This window comes from Staurois parvus, unplaced genomic scaffold (genome assembly GCF_062004578.1).
Source record: "Staurois parvus isolate SC_StPar_1 unplaced genomic scaffold, SC_StPar_1.0 ptg000057l, whole genome shotgun sequence".
Classification (NCBI taxonomy): Eukaryota; Metazoa; Chordata; class Amphibia; order Anura; family Ranidae; genus Staurois; species Staurois parvus.
In genome coordinates, this window is record NW_028317853.1 from 4,192,113 (window position 1) to 4,208,993 (window position 16,881).

A 16,881-nucleotide genomic window follows, 5' to 3' on the forward strand; every position below is an offset into this window, starting at 1 on the left:
AGTGGTGTCTCACTAATACAGGAGGCCTAAAAAAAGAATACAGATGCAGCCACCACATCTAATGATTGGTAAGCTGCAATACAATACGTTTTGGTTTTGTGTTTAATACCACTTTAATTATTGTGCTAAACACTGGAAAAAGGCCTCTACATGGCTAAAACATTAGATAGAGATTTTTATTTTTAATCATCATTGTAGAATACTTTATATTTATGCAGTGGTATGTATATTTGAGACTTACTGGCTCTCACTGATGTGTTGCAATGAAGAGGTTAAATTATTGTAATAAGAAATATGATGCACCAGTGAACATCAATATAATTCTGAGATTAATCAAACCTTAATTAATGACCTCTGGAAGTGGGACTCGCTGAGAGCTGTGCAGGGAACATGAGATTTTCCAGCGCAGCAGGATGTCAGTTCCATTGCCTGTACACAGCAGATTACAATGCTGGGTTTTTATCCCAATTATATAATCTTGAGAATTTTGTAGTTAGCTTGAAGACAGGTACCATGAAGTGCCGGGAAACTACTTATCCAAGGGTGCCCTACGATAAATGATAAGCATACATGTGTGACATTTTTGTGGCAAAAATCCTCTATTGTGGGGTTGAAAACTGCCCATTTCTAATGTATGAAAGCTTAATTAGGACAGTAGAGGTAATTTCCTAACCAACTCTGGCTCTCAGTTGTGAAACTTTCTGATGGAAGTATTATCTCAGGTCAACTTTGTTGTCCTTTAAGTAAGATTCTAACCTAGTATTGGGGAATCTGGGTGATGCTTTCTACACTGTACCCTGAGCAAGCTTCCTCTTTTATATTTTTATATTACTTCAAAAGCAAATGTTCTCCTTAAATTTAAAATCACAGGAGAACTTTTTTTTTCATAGATTTTTAATGATTTACCCCATTTTTGCCCATGTGGCCTGCTTTGGAATAGGTTGGATAGTTTATCTGGTCACTTTGACCTTTTTTTGGGAAGGATATCACTAGCTATTCCTGAAAAGCAGCTTTGTCTCCTGATTATTTGTCTCTTGCTATCACATGACTAGAACTTGTTTTGCAGTAGAAAGGTCTTTCAGTGCATACTTATGATGTACTCAGCTACATCATTACTGGACCAAAACCAGATATTGCGGAGAAGATGCAACTAATGTTGGACAACTGTAAGAAACCCAGGTCACAAAAAAGGATGATTTGGACACGTTCTGTTTGTTTCATATGATCAGAATATTTATCTTTTTAAATTTAGAAAGTTGGTAAGGTTAAAGTGGAAGTAAAGGCAACTTTGTAAGTTGTACCTACAGGTGAGCCTATAATAAGGCTTACCTGTAGGTACTGTGAATATCTAAACTTGCACCATTTAGGATATATTCACACAGCATGCAGCCAATGGTGTCACCAGCACATGTGCTCTGAAGAGATGGTACAGCTTGCCAGACCTTCAGAGCTCCGTGATGCAGCCAACGTCATCGCCGCTTCAACCATTCATACTGCTGGAGCTCGCAAACCCAGAAGGAAGACCGGGTGAAGATGGCTGCACTGGGGATCCATGACAACATGGCACTGGAGGGTTCCGTGTACAGGTAAGTCTGTCATAATTATTATATAAAACCAGTGCGCTGCCAAAAATCAATTTAGTGAATCCAAAATAAAGCAAAAATAAATAAATTAAGAGGCTGCTGTCAGCACAAAAAAGTGTTCCCAGCACTAATCAATGAATAGGCAAATAACTGTGTATGTGTGTCATAGCCCCAATAATATCAAACGGTGTCAAACATGTGTATCACATATACTGTACGTTGGTCTATAATAAAACCATAAATCACTAAAAACCTTTCATCCACCAAAATAAAATAAAGTCAGTGATGAATTAACCAATAATAAACAGAGTGCAGTCCATATCCATAGTCCATATCACACTTTTCGTTCTTGTGTGTGTAACCGCAAACCCCAGTGCTGTAAGACTTAGTCTTCCTTTAAGAACGCATACACCCACTGTGCTAAAGGTGGACTCGCACCTTCAAATTAGAACACAGAGGTCTAATGTGCTTTACTCAGCAAGATCAGTGATGCAGATGCAGCTGCTCAACTCCCCGATCATCAAATCGTTCACCAGCAAATGATCTAGATACTCAAACCCACATAATTCAGACCATAGTGTAGTAAAATCAGCATGAACTTTTATAAAAAGAAACTCAATACACTCACATTTCACTAGCGGTGATTGGGCACATTGATAAAGACACTTTGACAAGCTGGGCTAGGATCCCTTCTCCGGCATCAATCAACGTCACCCCTTCCTTAAGCGTTACGCCACACCCCATGTGGCTTCATCAGAGGATGGGCTAGGTGATGTGACGAGAGGTATGAATAATTCACAAGTTGATGCAGTACCATGGTAATGGACACTGCATAGATCTGTCATAATTTACTAGTATGCCCTGAACCTGCAGAGGGGCCCATTATATTGTTTTTTGGGCGGTTTACTACTGCTCTAAATAAAACTAACCTGAGAATGAGAAGACAAAGTGTAGCAGTCCAACCTGGCAGTAAGCAAGAATGGGTATTGCTTAGTTCTAGGCTTGCCTTTCCTCTGCATTGCATTGTAGTATGAAATAATTTGGATCAAGAGGCACAGCATGGTGCTGAAAAAATGTTCCTTTCTACATAGTGCCCAAGGAAGGTAGTATGGTATGTCAAAGCATAAAAGGTAGCATGTTTTAATATTCCAGATTAAAGCTAGACTGTAAGAATTACAAAGCTACTCACTTTTTCCTTGGGAAACCCATTAGTCCATTAAATCTTAATGTTTAGGATGTGCACCAGTGGTACACTCCCTAAAGTCTAGTAATATGCTGTAGAGTTTGGGATTTTTATACAGCACTCATTTTAGGAGACTTTATTTGCTTTAGCATCAGCCGTGAGTCACTAGAGGAAGAGGAATTTAAACTGTGGACCACTGGGCTTCGGTTCCCTTCTTCTGAAGGAGAAATATTGTGATTGGCACTTTAGGGCACAGAAGCAGCCATCTTGGCAGAAGCGTGCACTCATAACCCACGAAAATAAAGAAAGTATGGAAACAAAACTGAGCCAAAATAAGACTGTACAGTTAATAATGTGCAATATATTCATTAGAAATGCCGACTCTGCCTATTGTTATTTTGGATCGGTTTGACAATGTGGAAGTATTATGTAACAATCCACCTTTCCTTCCACTCATATGAGTGTGTCAAAAACTGTCTCCATGTTTTTATTTATTTTTTACACTTTTTTTGAGAATTAATAGAAGTACAGTGTACCCCATATTCATTCACATGGGGGGGGGGCATGATCTGGGGGCCCACTTGTTAAGGGGGCTTCCAAATTCAGATAAGCCCCCTGCCTGCAGCCCCCATAACCACAACTGAGGGTTGTTGGGAAGTGACCCTTGTCCCCATCAACATGTAGACAAGGTGCTTTAGGGAAGGAGTCCCCTCTGCCCCAAAGCACCCCCCATGCTGGGGGCATGTGGCCTGGTATGGATTCGGAGGGGGGTGCTCGCTCGTCCCACCCTTTCCTGACCTGCTGGGTTGCATGCTAGGAAAAGGGTCTGGTATGGATTTTCGGGGGACTCCACACCATTCTTTTTTTTAAATTTTAACGTGGAGTTCCCCTGTTTGCTGTTTGCTATGGGGGCATCTGATAGGAGGGAGGGGCCAGGAGCGCCGGTGGGGGACCTGAGAAGAGGAAAATCTGGGCTGCTCTGTGCAAAACCACTGCACAGAACAGGTAAGTATGACATGTTTTTTATTTTTAGGGAAAAAAAACCAAGACTTTAGTATCACTTTAATGTCGGCATTGTTTGTCATGGTTGCTAAGGATGCCTTGGCTGGCAGGTCGCCCCGCTCCTTAACAATGAGCTATTACAGAAAGAATTTGAATCATTTGTTTCATTCAGATGATTCTAACATCCGAATTAAGGAATTAATTTCGTTATTTTGTTAAAGTGTTACTAATCCCCGGACCCTGCATTCACTATATGCGGTCTCCCACAGTACACAGAATATGGAAGTGCAATTATTTTAGTAAATATAAACTGCTAAATACCTTTTCTTATCAGCAGTTAGAGCAGTCATGTGACTTGTGAGTCCAGCCCACCACTAGCTAAAGCTTGTAGGAGGAGTTCTCTTTCTGCTCTAGCAGGATGGAAATCCCCTGACCTCTGTCTGAACAGTGCTGATTGGCTCTGTGTTAATCCCATGTACTTTCCAAAGAAAAAAAACCCCTCTCTAGCAATACACACCAAACTGAGCATGTGCATGCCTACGGTTCAGTCTGGAGATAAGAAGTGGTCGCTTGAAAAAGGGGAGGAAAAGAGAAGAAAGGATCAAACAGCCTTTTTACACAATGCAGAGGATTAACCCCTTAGGTTCCACAGTGAGTATAACATGCATGCTTTACTGCATATACAGGCTGATTTTACTGTTGTGGGTTTAGTTACACTTTAATGTTTAATTCGGATTCCTTGAAATTCGTTACTGTTTTCGGAAATCTGGATACATCCGAATTTCCGAGTAAGGAAAATTTCAATTCAGAACAAAACGAACCGCACATGTCTGTTTTAGATACAGTGTCCTAGCTTTCTTACCAAGTGTAACACCCTGTTACAAGTGTTGATGCAGGATGTTAAAACAAACACAAGATGGCAGTATCCTGCAAAACAGTGGCATTCACACTCTGTAGAGCAGCCCCATGGAACTTGTATGCTGAACCGCAGGACTTTGCTGAGAAACAGTGTAGTAAAGAACTACATTTCCCAGGAGAGCTGACATGTGGGCGGAGGTGTATATATACTATATTGCCAAAAGTATTGGGACACCTGCTTTTACACGCACATGAACCTTAATGGCATCCCAGTCTTAGTCCGGTTAGGGTTCAATATTGAGTTGGCTTTACCCTTTGCCGCTATAACAGCGTCAACTCTTCTGGGAAGGCTGTTCACAAGGTTTAGGAGTGTGTCTATGGGAATGTTTGACCATTCTTCCAGAAGTGCATTTGTGATGTCGGACAAGAAGGCCTGGCTCGCAGTCTCTGCTCTAAATCATCCCAAAGGTGTTCTATCGGGTTGAGGTCAGGATTGTGCAGGCCAGTCAGATTCCTCCACCCCAAACTCACTCATCCATGTCTTTAAGGACCTTGCTTTGTGCACTGGTGTGCAGTCATGTTGGAACAGGAAGGGGCCACCCCCAAACTGTTCCCACAAAGTTGGGAGCATAAAATTGTCCAAAATGTCTTGGCATGCAGACGCTTTAAGAGTTCCCTTCACTGGAACTAAGGGGCCAAGCCCAACCCCTGAAAAACAACCCCACACCATAATCCCCCCTTCACCAAACTTTACACTTGGCACAATGCAGTCAGGCAAGTACTGTTCTCCTGGCAACCACCAAACCCAGACACGTCCATCAGATTGCCAGACAGAGAAGCATGATTTGTCACTCCAGAGAACACGTCTCCACTGCTCTAGAGTCCAGTGGCAGCGTGCTTTACACGACTGCATCTGACGTTTTGCATTGCACTTGGTGATGTAAGTCTTGGATGCAGCTGCTCAGCCATGGAAACCCATTCCATGAAGCTCTCTACACACTGTTGTGCTAATCAGAAGGCCACACGAAGTTTGGAGGTCTTTAGCTATTGACTTGATTTTTGGCATGCTGTGCGCTTTAGCATGCGCTGACCCCGCTCTGTAATTTTACGTGGCCTACCACTTCGTGGCTGAGTTGCTGTTGTTCCCAGTTGCTTCCACTTTGTTATAATACCACTAACAGTTGACCGTGGAAGATTTAATAGCAAGGAAATTTTACGGACCTATTGCACAGGTGCCAACCTATCATAGTACCATGCTTGAATTCCCTGAGCTGCTGAGAGTGACCCATTCTTTCACAAATGTTTGTAGAAGCGAAGCAGTCTGCATGCCTAGGCGCTTGATTTTATACACCTGTGGCCATGGAGGTGATTGGAACACCTGAATCTAATGATTTGGAAGGGTGTCCCAATTCTTTTGTCAATATAGTGTACATGAAATCCCAAGAGATGAGACTGAAATTGAGGGGAGAGATGTGGAGAGAGGAGTGTGCTGACTGTGGGAGGATCAGCACCAGGCCCTTGAAAGAGAGAAAGATGAGAGAGAGAGAGGAGGCAAGGAGAGTCTGCTAATCTTCCTGCATCATGGAGAGAGCTAATCTGCTAGCAGGTGACTGGACGGAGTGCTGCAAGTAGGACCAGAGAGTCCTTATCGAAGGAGAGAGAGAAGGACTGCTAGAATTCACAAAATACATTCCCTCGGGTGAGAGAGCCCCAAGCATTACCAAGGACAGGGAACACTGACACCTGCTCCACCTTTGCTATTTTCCTGCACACTGTCCCGGACATTGCATATAGTTATTAGAAGTTGCGGCCTAGTTCCTTCCAGCTGCTGTTGTCTGACCACACTTAGCACAGCCTTATTATCAGCGCTGATAGCAGGACAGTCAATCCACAGGCTGAACTACTGCTGTGTCATCATCATCATCAATTCACTCTACTAAGGAGGACTTTTCCTATTGTTCCAATAGTCTTAGAATCCAGAGAAGGTTGCCCTGTGTCATTAATCACTTTTACCAGCTTAGCTACTTGTTGCTTCAATTCACTAGTGACTAGTGCCTTAAAGTAACATTACAGCAGTAAATTGCTGCTTCCAGGGGGAGTGCTGTTCTTCCCTCTCTTTATTGCATCAATCGTCAGACAACCTTAATCCACACTTTTCACTGTGCACCAACCGGGTCCCTTCTCACTGTGCACCAACTAGGCCCCATGACATGCAGAAAAGACTCGTCACCGCCTTTAAAGAACATTACTTATTTTGGGTTAAAGAGCTCTTTTCCTTATTTCATCTCCTCGCCATCAGGTCCTGAGTGCCCAATGTGAGCTAGTCTACCTGTTTGATAGTTCTCGATGCTTACTGGGGACTGTAAGACCACCTCAGGTTGAAGGTATTGGGTTACTTTCTGAAAAGCGGGCCTGCTAACACTAACTGAGATTCTGTGATAAGTGTTCTCTTTCTTAGTTCAAGCTGACACAAGTAACAACTGACTTTGCACATGCCAATTTTGTTTTTGCTGTGTAACCAACCTGTATTAAAGTTTGCTATAAACCTCTTACTAGTTTACTTCAGTGTGTGAGTTTACTTTCTGGTGGTGATTTATTCCAGTTAAGAGTGTACTGTGGTGTCACCAGGGGTTGGGCTTTCTGGGAGGGGTCCAGAGCCACAGGGAGCCTGAAAATAATTTGGCAACTCCTGAGGGGGTAGTGCTACGCATGGACCTCCTGAAGTGCTAGAAAAGGCTCCTTTGTTGATTCTGTATATGGAAAGGCAGTTTTCAGAACAACTGGGACAACTAAAGCTGTATACACTGTAACTTCCAAGTTTTAGAGTTACTGAGGTACTTATAGTCTCATCTTATATGGCATAAAATGATATGTCCTCAGTGGTGCATAGCTGTTTTTTTTCTTGAGGTTGGCATGTATTTTAAGGCTTGAGCCCCGTACACAAGATGAGAATATCGGACGAACGATCGCCCGTTTTTTTTCGTCTGCTAGTCTCACATCGAAAGTGAAAAGGTTATTAACCATTTCAATACCGTGCAATTTTACACCTTCCTGCCCAGGCCATTTTTCAGGTTTCAGCGCTCTCACACTTTGAATGACAATTGCGCGGTCATACAACACTGTACCCAAACTAAAATTTTATCATTTTCTTCACACAACTAGAGCTTTCTTTTGGTGGTATTTAATCACCGCTGGGGTTTTTATTTTTTGCTAAATTAACAAAAGACCAAAAATTTTGAAAATAAAACACATTTTTCTTTGTTTCTGTTATAAAAGTTTACAAATAAATAATTGTTCTTCATAAATTTAGGCCGAGATGTATTCTGCTACATGTCTTTGGTGAAAATAACCCAAATTAGGATGTATTTTTTAGTTTGTAGGAAAGTTATAGAGTTCACAAACTATGGTATATATCTGAAAATTGATCAATCCTGAAGTACTGACGGCCAATCTAATTTCTTGAGGTCCAAGAATGTCAGAACAGTACAGATATCCCCAAATGACCCCTTTTTGCAAAGTAGACAGTCCGACGTACTTCATAAGAGGCATGGCGAGTTTTTTGAAGTTGTATTTTTTTTGTCATAATTTTTCGGAAAATGAAAAAATTAAAACAATTATTTTCACTATTTTTTTTTTACATACTGTCACCAGTGCAGTACAGCATCATCATATAACTGGCATGGCGGTGAACAGGGACACTGACTGGTGACAGTATGAAGAAAAAAAATATATATATATTTTTTAATTTTTTTTTATTTTTTTATTATTTTTAATTTTTCATTACATTTTTTTTATTTTTTTTTAAGATTTTTTTTTCATATTTTACTATGACCAAAGTAGTACAATGTTACCATAGTAACATTGTACTACTTTGGGGAAGTGATCAGTATTTTTTTTTTTTTTTTACACAATTTGCTTATAGCAAAGAATTACTTTGCTATAAGCAAGCATTTACCTGAATGAAATCGATTCATTCAGCTTTTTTTTTTTTTTTTTTTGTGCTTAGCTGTGATTTGGTCACAGCTAATCACATGACATGTGCATGTGCTTAGCTGTGATTGGTCACAACAGGTCACATGGTACCAGCAACGGGAGCCGGTACTCGGATCTGTCATCGGCCGTGTCCGAGGTGCACGGCCGGTGACAGATCGCACTGCTGCGCCGCTCTGCATTAGCGCAAACTGCGCATGTGCGGGAACACACCAAATGGCGTGCACCCGGAATGCAGCAACACATTTGAAGCCGCCAAACGGCCATTGGCCGGGCGGCTAATGGTTAAAGATACAAAAATTCTCCTATGAAAGAAAAGAATTTCGAAAGTGATGTCATGTATTGTATGTGTACTGTATTTTCGGACGACTACTGTACTGATTAAACGAAAATCGTACGATCTGGTATTGTATGAGAAAAATTTTTGTGCTGGTCTCTTCGGATATTGTCGCACAAATTGTCGTGATCGGCTCTTGAAAGCTGTGTACTAACGCTCCAATTATCGGACGATCGGTCCTCGTACAAAATTTTTATACAATATTCTTATAGGGTGTACGGGGCATTAGACATCTCTCATCACAGTTCTCACAGAGTTAATAGTTCAGCACTTCTAAAAATTCCAGACTCATTTTGTATTGCTAGATGTGATTATGTAAGAACTGACTGCTAAGAGAAATTTACCCCCCATGCCCTGTGTAGCATGAACTGTAACTCAGACTATTAAGAATGACATTTTGGCCTGATAAAAATCCTTTGCCTGCAAACGTCTCACTGGGGACGCACTTAGTCACGATGGCTGTTATGCTGTAAATTACCCTAATTCCACTTTATTTAATTAACTGGCGATCTATAGTCTTTCTAACCTTCAAATACACAGGTATTGGTGTATCTAAGAATGAGCTTCTCATACTCATTGGCTACTGTTGTTCACTACAAACAAATAGTGTTCAATTTAATTGACAAGGAACATGGGCACTATCATTGTTAAATTATTTTTGAAGGTGCTTCACTACTGTTTGAGTCAGTGACCTAAAGCAAACATGAATACACTAAATATTCAGACTATCTAAACAGATATGCTTGATCTGGATGAGTTACATGAAACTAAGTAAAAGCTGAATTCCAGTCAAACAGAAATTATACAAATGAAATTTACACTGATTAGCTATAATATTATGACCACTGACAGGTAAGGTGAATAACATTGATTATCTTGTTAAAATGGCATCTAAAAGTGGGTGGGATATATTAGGCAGCAAGTGAACATGTTGTCCCTGAAGCTGATGTGTTGAAAGCAGAAAAAAATGGGCAAGCGTAAGGATTTGAGAGACTTTGACAAGAGCCAAAATGTAATGGCTAGATGACTGGGTCAGGTCAACTCCAAAACTGCAGCTCTTGTGGGATGTTCCCTGTGTACAGTGGTCAAGACCTACCAAAGGTGGTCTAAGGAAGGAAAACAGGCAATAGGGTTATTGATGCATGGGGATGGAGAGCAAAGACTGGCCAGTGTAGTTTGATCAAATAGAAGAGCTACAGTAGCTCAGATTGCTGAGAAATTAATGCTGGTTCTGATATAAAGATGTCAGAACACACAGTGCATCACAAGCTGTTGTGTATGAGGCTGCATAGCTGTAGTCCGGTCAAGGTGCCCATGATGACCCATGTTCACTGTCAAAAGTGCCTTCAATGGGCACTTGAGCAACAGAGCTGAACTGAGGAGCAATGAAAGAAGGTGGCCTGGTCTGATAAATTCCATAATGGCTTGAGGAACACAGCAACGAGCTTGAGGTGTTGACTTGGGCTCCAGATTCTCCAGAACTCAATCTAACTGAGCATTTGTGGGATGTGCTGGAAAAACAGATTTGATCCATGGAGGCCCTGCCATGCAACTTAGAGGTCTTAAAGGATTTCCTACTGATGGCTTAGTGCTAGATACCACAGCATCCCTTCAGAGGTCTAGTGGAATCCATATCTCGACGGGTTATGGTGGGTGGTCATAATGTTATGGCTGATAGCTGTATATCTTAGAGTTGTTTAAAATGGAAAAATAATTTGTGTATCTTTTCATGCAGTCCTGAGACTTGCATAGCTGGGCTACACATTACAGTCTTGCTTAATGGAGACCTAATGTTTCACTGTACCTAAAGGTCTCCTCTCCACCATGTGGATGAACAGTGAAAGGAGAAGCAGCACAGGGATGAGCTCATATCTCTGTCATTCTGCTCTGCATGTTCTTTGCACTGCAACACACATGATTTGACTCTGTGTTGCTTCTTCCTCTCTGACCCTTGCTGTACAGGTATAGTAAGATGCTGATATCAAATCAAATTAAGGCATTTGAAGGTACAAATAATACATATGCAGATGCATTAATGTATATAGATTTGCATTCATTTGTTTTTTTTTTTAATCTCCCTGAATTTCAGTTTTGAGCAAGGACCAGCATAGCAGTGAGCATTGGCAGCTCCTATGATCTTACCTTTAACAGGTTTTCGTTTAACCTAAAAAAAGTTAGTAGTTGGTCTAGTTATTGTAATTTTTCTCCTATTATAATGTGGATAAAAGTTTGTATAAACATTAAATGACTGGTGTGTAATCTAATTTCATCCAAACTGGATTAGCTGCTAAGGCAGGCCATAGACTATACAATTTTCTTTCCTGCAACCATGGGTGGAAGGAAAACAAATTGCTTGATTCTGGTTGTGTTGATGTGGGAATCCCTCCTGAGGAGCTATTGTGTTCTCCCAGTGGGATCTGTCTCTTCCAGGAGAACACAGTGAAAATTCTTAGCAGATTTAGCTGCTGGCATTAAACGCATGAAAAATCTGACGGCTGCTTGTACCCAGGTCACACAACAATCGAATTGGGTACAATCAGCCTGTCCATAAATGGTTCAAATCTTGGCCAGTCTCGGCCTGGATTCAAACCATCTATGGCCAGCTTAAAGTGGCAGTAAAGTCATCTCACAAGTTAAAAAATCTGGTTTCCCTGCAGGTTTAATTCATAATGTACTAGTATGCACTGCTTACTAGCACATTATACCAGACTTTCGTGCAAACTGTGCCCTCCAGCGCAGTGCTGTCACTGCTCCCTCAGTGCTTCCATCTTCGCCTAGTCTTCCTTTCAGGTTTCATATCTTAGGTCGCTTGAATGGCCAGGCTGCGGTGATGTCACTCCTGTGCATGCGCACATGAGTCACATCGCTGGCACACACAGAGCTGGCCATAAATATAATCTGAACTGAGTATGTGCGGCTCAGATCATGTTACCTGCTAACAGACAGGGGGACATTTATGACAGAAGGGACCACAAGGTTCTCTTCTGTTACAAAAACCCTGCTTGCTAGTGGATTTTAATCAAAAGGACTTTACTGCCACTTTAATGCATGCCATAAATGGGTCGAAAATCGGCCGATTTAAAAAAAACAAAAAATTAGTCGTTCGATCGGCCGGCGTTACCACTAACTTTAAACAAAAAAAAAAATCGCCCGATTTTCGTCCCGTCTACGGCCGGCATAAGTCTATGAGCACTTTTAGATGGTAACTTTTTTGGGGAGAGGAAAATCTGTTAAACATTTTGATTGTTCCAAATAGATCTGATTTGTTCCCTAGTGAGGATGTTTGTGCACAGACTGATCAGTATCCCATGCCTATTGTAAGCTTTACCTGTGGTGACTGTCTTTCTTAGAGACTGATGGCTCATAATAATACACATTATGAAAGATCTGTCCATTGCCATAAATTATTCCACACTACCTAGCCCAGTATGATTATCTCCTGCACCTAGTTAAAAATGTTAATAGCACAAAACAAAAATAATCATTGGTCAACACCACAGATGTAACAATAAGACATTGTCTGAAATACAGATTAACAGTTGTAAATGGTCGTTACGTAACTTTAGGTTAACAACATTAGAAACTTTTTTTTATCCGGTTCCTCACTGTCCTCAAGAGATACAGTGCCTTGAAAAAGTATTCATACCCCTTGAAATTTTCCACATTTTGTCATGTTACAACCAAAAACGTAAATGTATTTTATTGGGATTTTATGTGATAGACCAACAAAAAGTGGCACATAATTGTGAAATGGAAGGAAAACAATAAATGTTTTACAAGTAAATATCTGAAAAGTGTGACGTGAATTTGTATTCAGCCCCCTTTACTCTGATACCCCTAACTAAAATCTAGTGGAACCAATTGCCTTCAGAAGTAATCTAATTAGTAAATAGAGTCCACCTGTGTGTAATTTAATCTCAGTATAAACACAGCTGTTCTGTGAAGCCCTCAGAGGTTTGTTAGAGAACATTAGTGAACAAATGGCATCATGAAGGCCAAGGAACACACCAGACAGGTCAGGGATAAAGATGTGGAGAAGTTTAAAGCTGGGCTAGGTTATAAAAAATATCGCAAGCTTTAAACATCTCACAGAGCACTGTTCAATCCATCATCCGAAAATGGAAAGAGTATGACACAACTGCAAACCTACTAAGACATGGCGTCTATCTAAACTGACAAGCTGTGCAAGGGAAGCATTAATCAGAGAAGCAGCCAAGAGGCCCATGGTAACTCTGGAGAAGCTGCAGAGATCCACAGCTCAGGTGGGAGAATCTGTCCACAGGACAACTATTAGTCGTGCACTCTACAAATCTGGCCTTTATGGAAGATTTGCAAGAAGAAAGCCATTGTTAAAAGAAAGCCATAAGAAGTCCCATTTGCAGTTTGCAAGAAGTCATGTGGGGGACACAGCAAACACGTGGAAGAAGGTGCTCTGGTCAGATGAGACCAAAATTTAACTTTTTGGTCTAAAAGCAAAACGCAATGTGTGGCAGAAAACTAACACTGCACATCACATTGAACACACCATCCACACCGCTCAGGTGGGAGAATTTGTCCGCAGAACAACTATTAGTTATGCACTCCACAAATTTGGCCTGAACACACCATCCCCACCGTCCAACATGGTGGTGGCAGCATCATGTTGTGGGAATACTTTTCTTCAGCAGGGACAGGGAAGATGGTCAGAGTTGATGGGAAGATGGATGGAGCCAAATGTAGGGCAATCTTAGAAGAAACCCTGTTAGAGTCTGCAAAAGACTTCAGTCTGTGGCGGAGGTTCACCTTCCAGCAGGACAACAACCCTAAACATACAGCCAGAGTTACAATGGAATGGTTTAGATCAAAGCATATTCCTGTGTTAGATTGGCCCAGTCAAAGTCCAGAAGTAGATTCAATTGAGAATCTGTGGCAAGACTTGAAAATTGCTGTTCACAGATGCTCTCCATCCAATCTGACAGAACTTGAGCTTTTTTGCAAAGAAGAATGGGCAAAAATGTCACTCTCTGGATGTGCAAAGCTGGTAGAGACATACCCAAAAATACTTGCACGGCACACTTTTCAGATATTTATTTGTAAAAAATGTTGAAAACCATTTATCATTTTCCTTCCACTTCACAATCATGTACCACTTTGTGTTGGTCTATCACATGAATCCCAATAAAATACATTTACGTTTTTGGTTGTAATATGAAAAAATTTGGAAAATGTTAACAGGTATGAATACTTTTTTTAAGGCACTGTAAGCCTAGGAACCAGTAATGGGATTATTAGAAGCCCAAAGCAAAGTTACCAGGCTGCACCCTTCTCTATATTGTTGCACATTATGCTGCTGGCACACTGGCTGTTAATCAGCAAATCAAACCCTTTATATCTCATTTGCTGGTAATCAACCTGTGTGTGGAGCACAAACCACTTCCATTGCCAACTAATAGCTGGCTGTGTACTCAAAGGCCCAGATGGTAGATACATTTGAGTAATGACGTATCCATCAATCAGGCTTATTTATTAAAGAGAAGCCCAAGCGGCAGTATCCCACAGCAACCAATCAGCAATCTTCTTTCCCTGATTATGACCAGGTGAAATATGGCTCATTAGGGTTACTGTGTTTATATCAGCACTCTTTGCACTGTCTTTTTATGTAATTTTGAATACTAGAGCAGCACCAGCTTTACCCAGTTGAATAGCTAAAACCCATTCAAAACCAGATTTTTTTTGGGGGGGGGGGTCTATATGGGGAGATTTCTTTTCTGATCTAGTGACAAAGCAGGCAATTACAGAAAATATTTTCATAGTAACGGGGAATCCCGTGTTAAACATCACTGGAACAGCCGGTGTCCTCATTGGAAGCTTTCCCATTTGCTCTTATTCCAGTGATAATTGCAACATTTTGGATTTCCCTTCACTTTTTGTCTAGTGCCAAGTCAATCTTCCCTGACGCAGACAACAATAAAAACCTTACAGGGGTTTTATCACTTCCACATTCTTTCCAACACAAAATACAAAATGCTGGCTTTAGAAATGCTCTAAAGATCTGGGCTTTGCCAATAAAAACTGTTAATGCATTAAAGTTATTTTGAAAACAGCCATGGACATTTGTGAACAAAATGTTTTTGGACCATTTTTTTTTCCTAAATGCAAAATTTCTGTTATCACAAGAGTTAATTTTTAGGGCAATAGAGGAGGGAGGGGAAGCCATGCAAAGATGGCCGTATGTCTAATTATCTTGGGGAAACTTATGCCCTAAGGTAAAGTTTAATAATTGGTCAGACAGCTCTATCCCCCCAAGAGTACTTGCTCAGGACTGTATGGTGCTGCCCTATAGTCATTAGATCACTCCTTAATAGTCAAACTGTCATTTAATGTCTGTAGGCACCTTTAGATTCAATGATCTTTCAACTTTTGTCATTGTACAGAAAATATTTGAGCTTTGTGTGCTACAGCTCATACTGTATTAGTTATGTGTTTTAGTCTTAGAAGTAGAGCCCTACAGATCCTGTCATGATCCCATATAGCTTTTGATTCCCTGCTCGTGAAAAGACGTGACAGAGAAATAACTGATTTCACAGGGCGTCAGTCGGAGCCGACGTCCTACGATATAAATTTATTGAGCTGTTATAAAGTGCTCAGGCGTGCCAAAGCATTTTTTCTCATTCTGCGTTTTATATCTCCGGCACTACTGTTTTTCCACCAAAAGCAAAGTGTGCTCTGGCTCTTGCTCTGTCCTAGGAAGCCCCCTCTTGGAATAAATTTGCAAGGCAACCTTTGCCTAGGATTTGTGTTGAGAAAATAGTATGGTTTTAAGAAACCCAAGGAAAGGTTGCTTAGTATTATAGCCAATCCCTTGCAGGTTACTGAAAAAAAAGCAACTATTCAGTAAATCAATGTTAGTGCAAAAGTGAGGCCACACTATTTTCATAGTTAAAATAGCAGTAAAACAGTATTGCTACCGTTCTGCATTGCAAATGGAACAAAGAAAACTAAACTGAAAGAGCAGAATACAGATGCTATAGAACTATAAAAGTTAATAACAACCAGCACATTGTGTGTGGAAGATAATATGATCAGGAAGGGAATTACATAGAAGCCACACTTCTCTTCTTTAGCTACACATGCACCAACATGTATTGAAGCAGGAGATCAGCGTAACAGTCTGTCAAGTAGCATTTGCAAAATAAGGTCAGCAATGACAGCCCTTATATTTTTAGGACTGGTTTACTTGTCTAGTCTTATGTCTTGTTCTACCCTCTCCTACTGGCTTGAATGTGTGCTCAACAAAGAATATATTTAAAGCTTGACTCCCTGCTGAACAAAAAGCAACCCTTGAAGTAGGCCCCCACCACATTGCAAGGGTTAAATGCTTGTTTTGTCTGTGGGGATAGTAATACTGCGAAATACGTTATTCTTGACTTTTGCAGACTTACTCCTCTTTGTAAGATCTGTCTCCTCCAGTCACAGCTCCCTGCTGTCATGTACAGAGGGAGGGCCAGCACACATCCTTGGAGCATCAGAGAGCACCAGCTGCCAGCAAAATGAGAAATAAGGCAAGGTATTCACTTTATTCATCATCCCCTAGACAAAATCAACATATAACTGTTACACACTGGAAGGGTTCCTTTTTCTGCAGTGTTTTTTCTTCAGCTTTAATATTCACCTCCCCTGTTGTATTACAAAAAACACTTCCAGGAGTGTCAGATTTCTTCTCCCCCTACATGCACTGTGGTTCCTCATGTAGCACCTGCCTAGGTAGCTAGGGGGAGCCAGATAGGTTTTTTTCAGCTAGGAAGGCTGAATAGCAGCTTGGGCTGAGACATAGGGTTATTTCAGGTCAGAGCTGAGAGGCTTTGCAGGTCAGTTCCTTGACACTTCCCCCTGCACTAGAGATCTTGGAGAAGATTCTAGAAGCAGTGTGCGGGGGTGAGGAGGGGCTG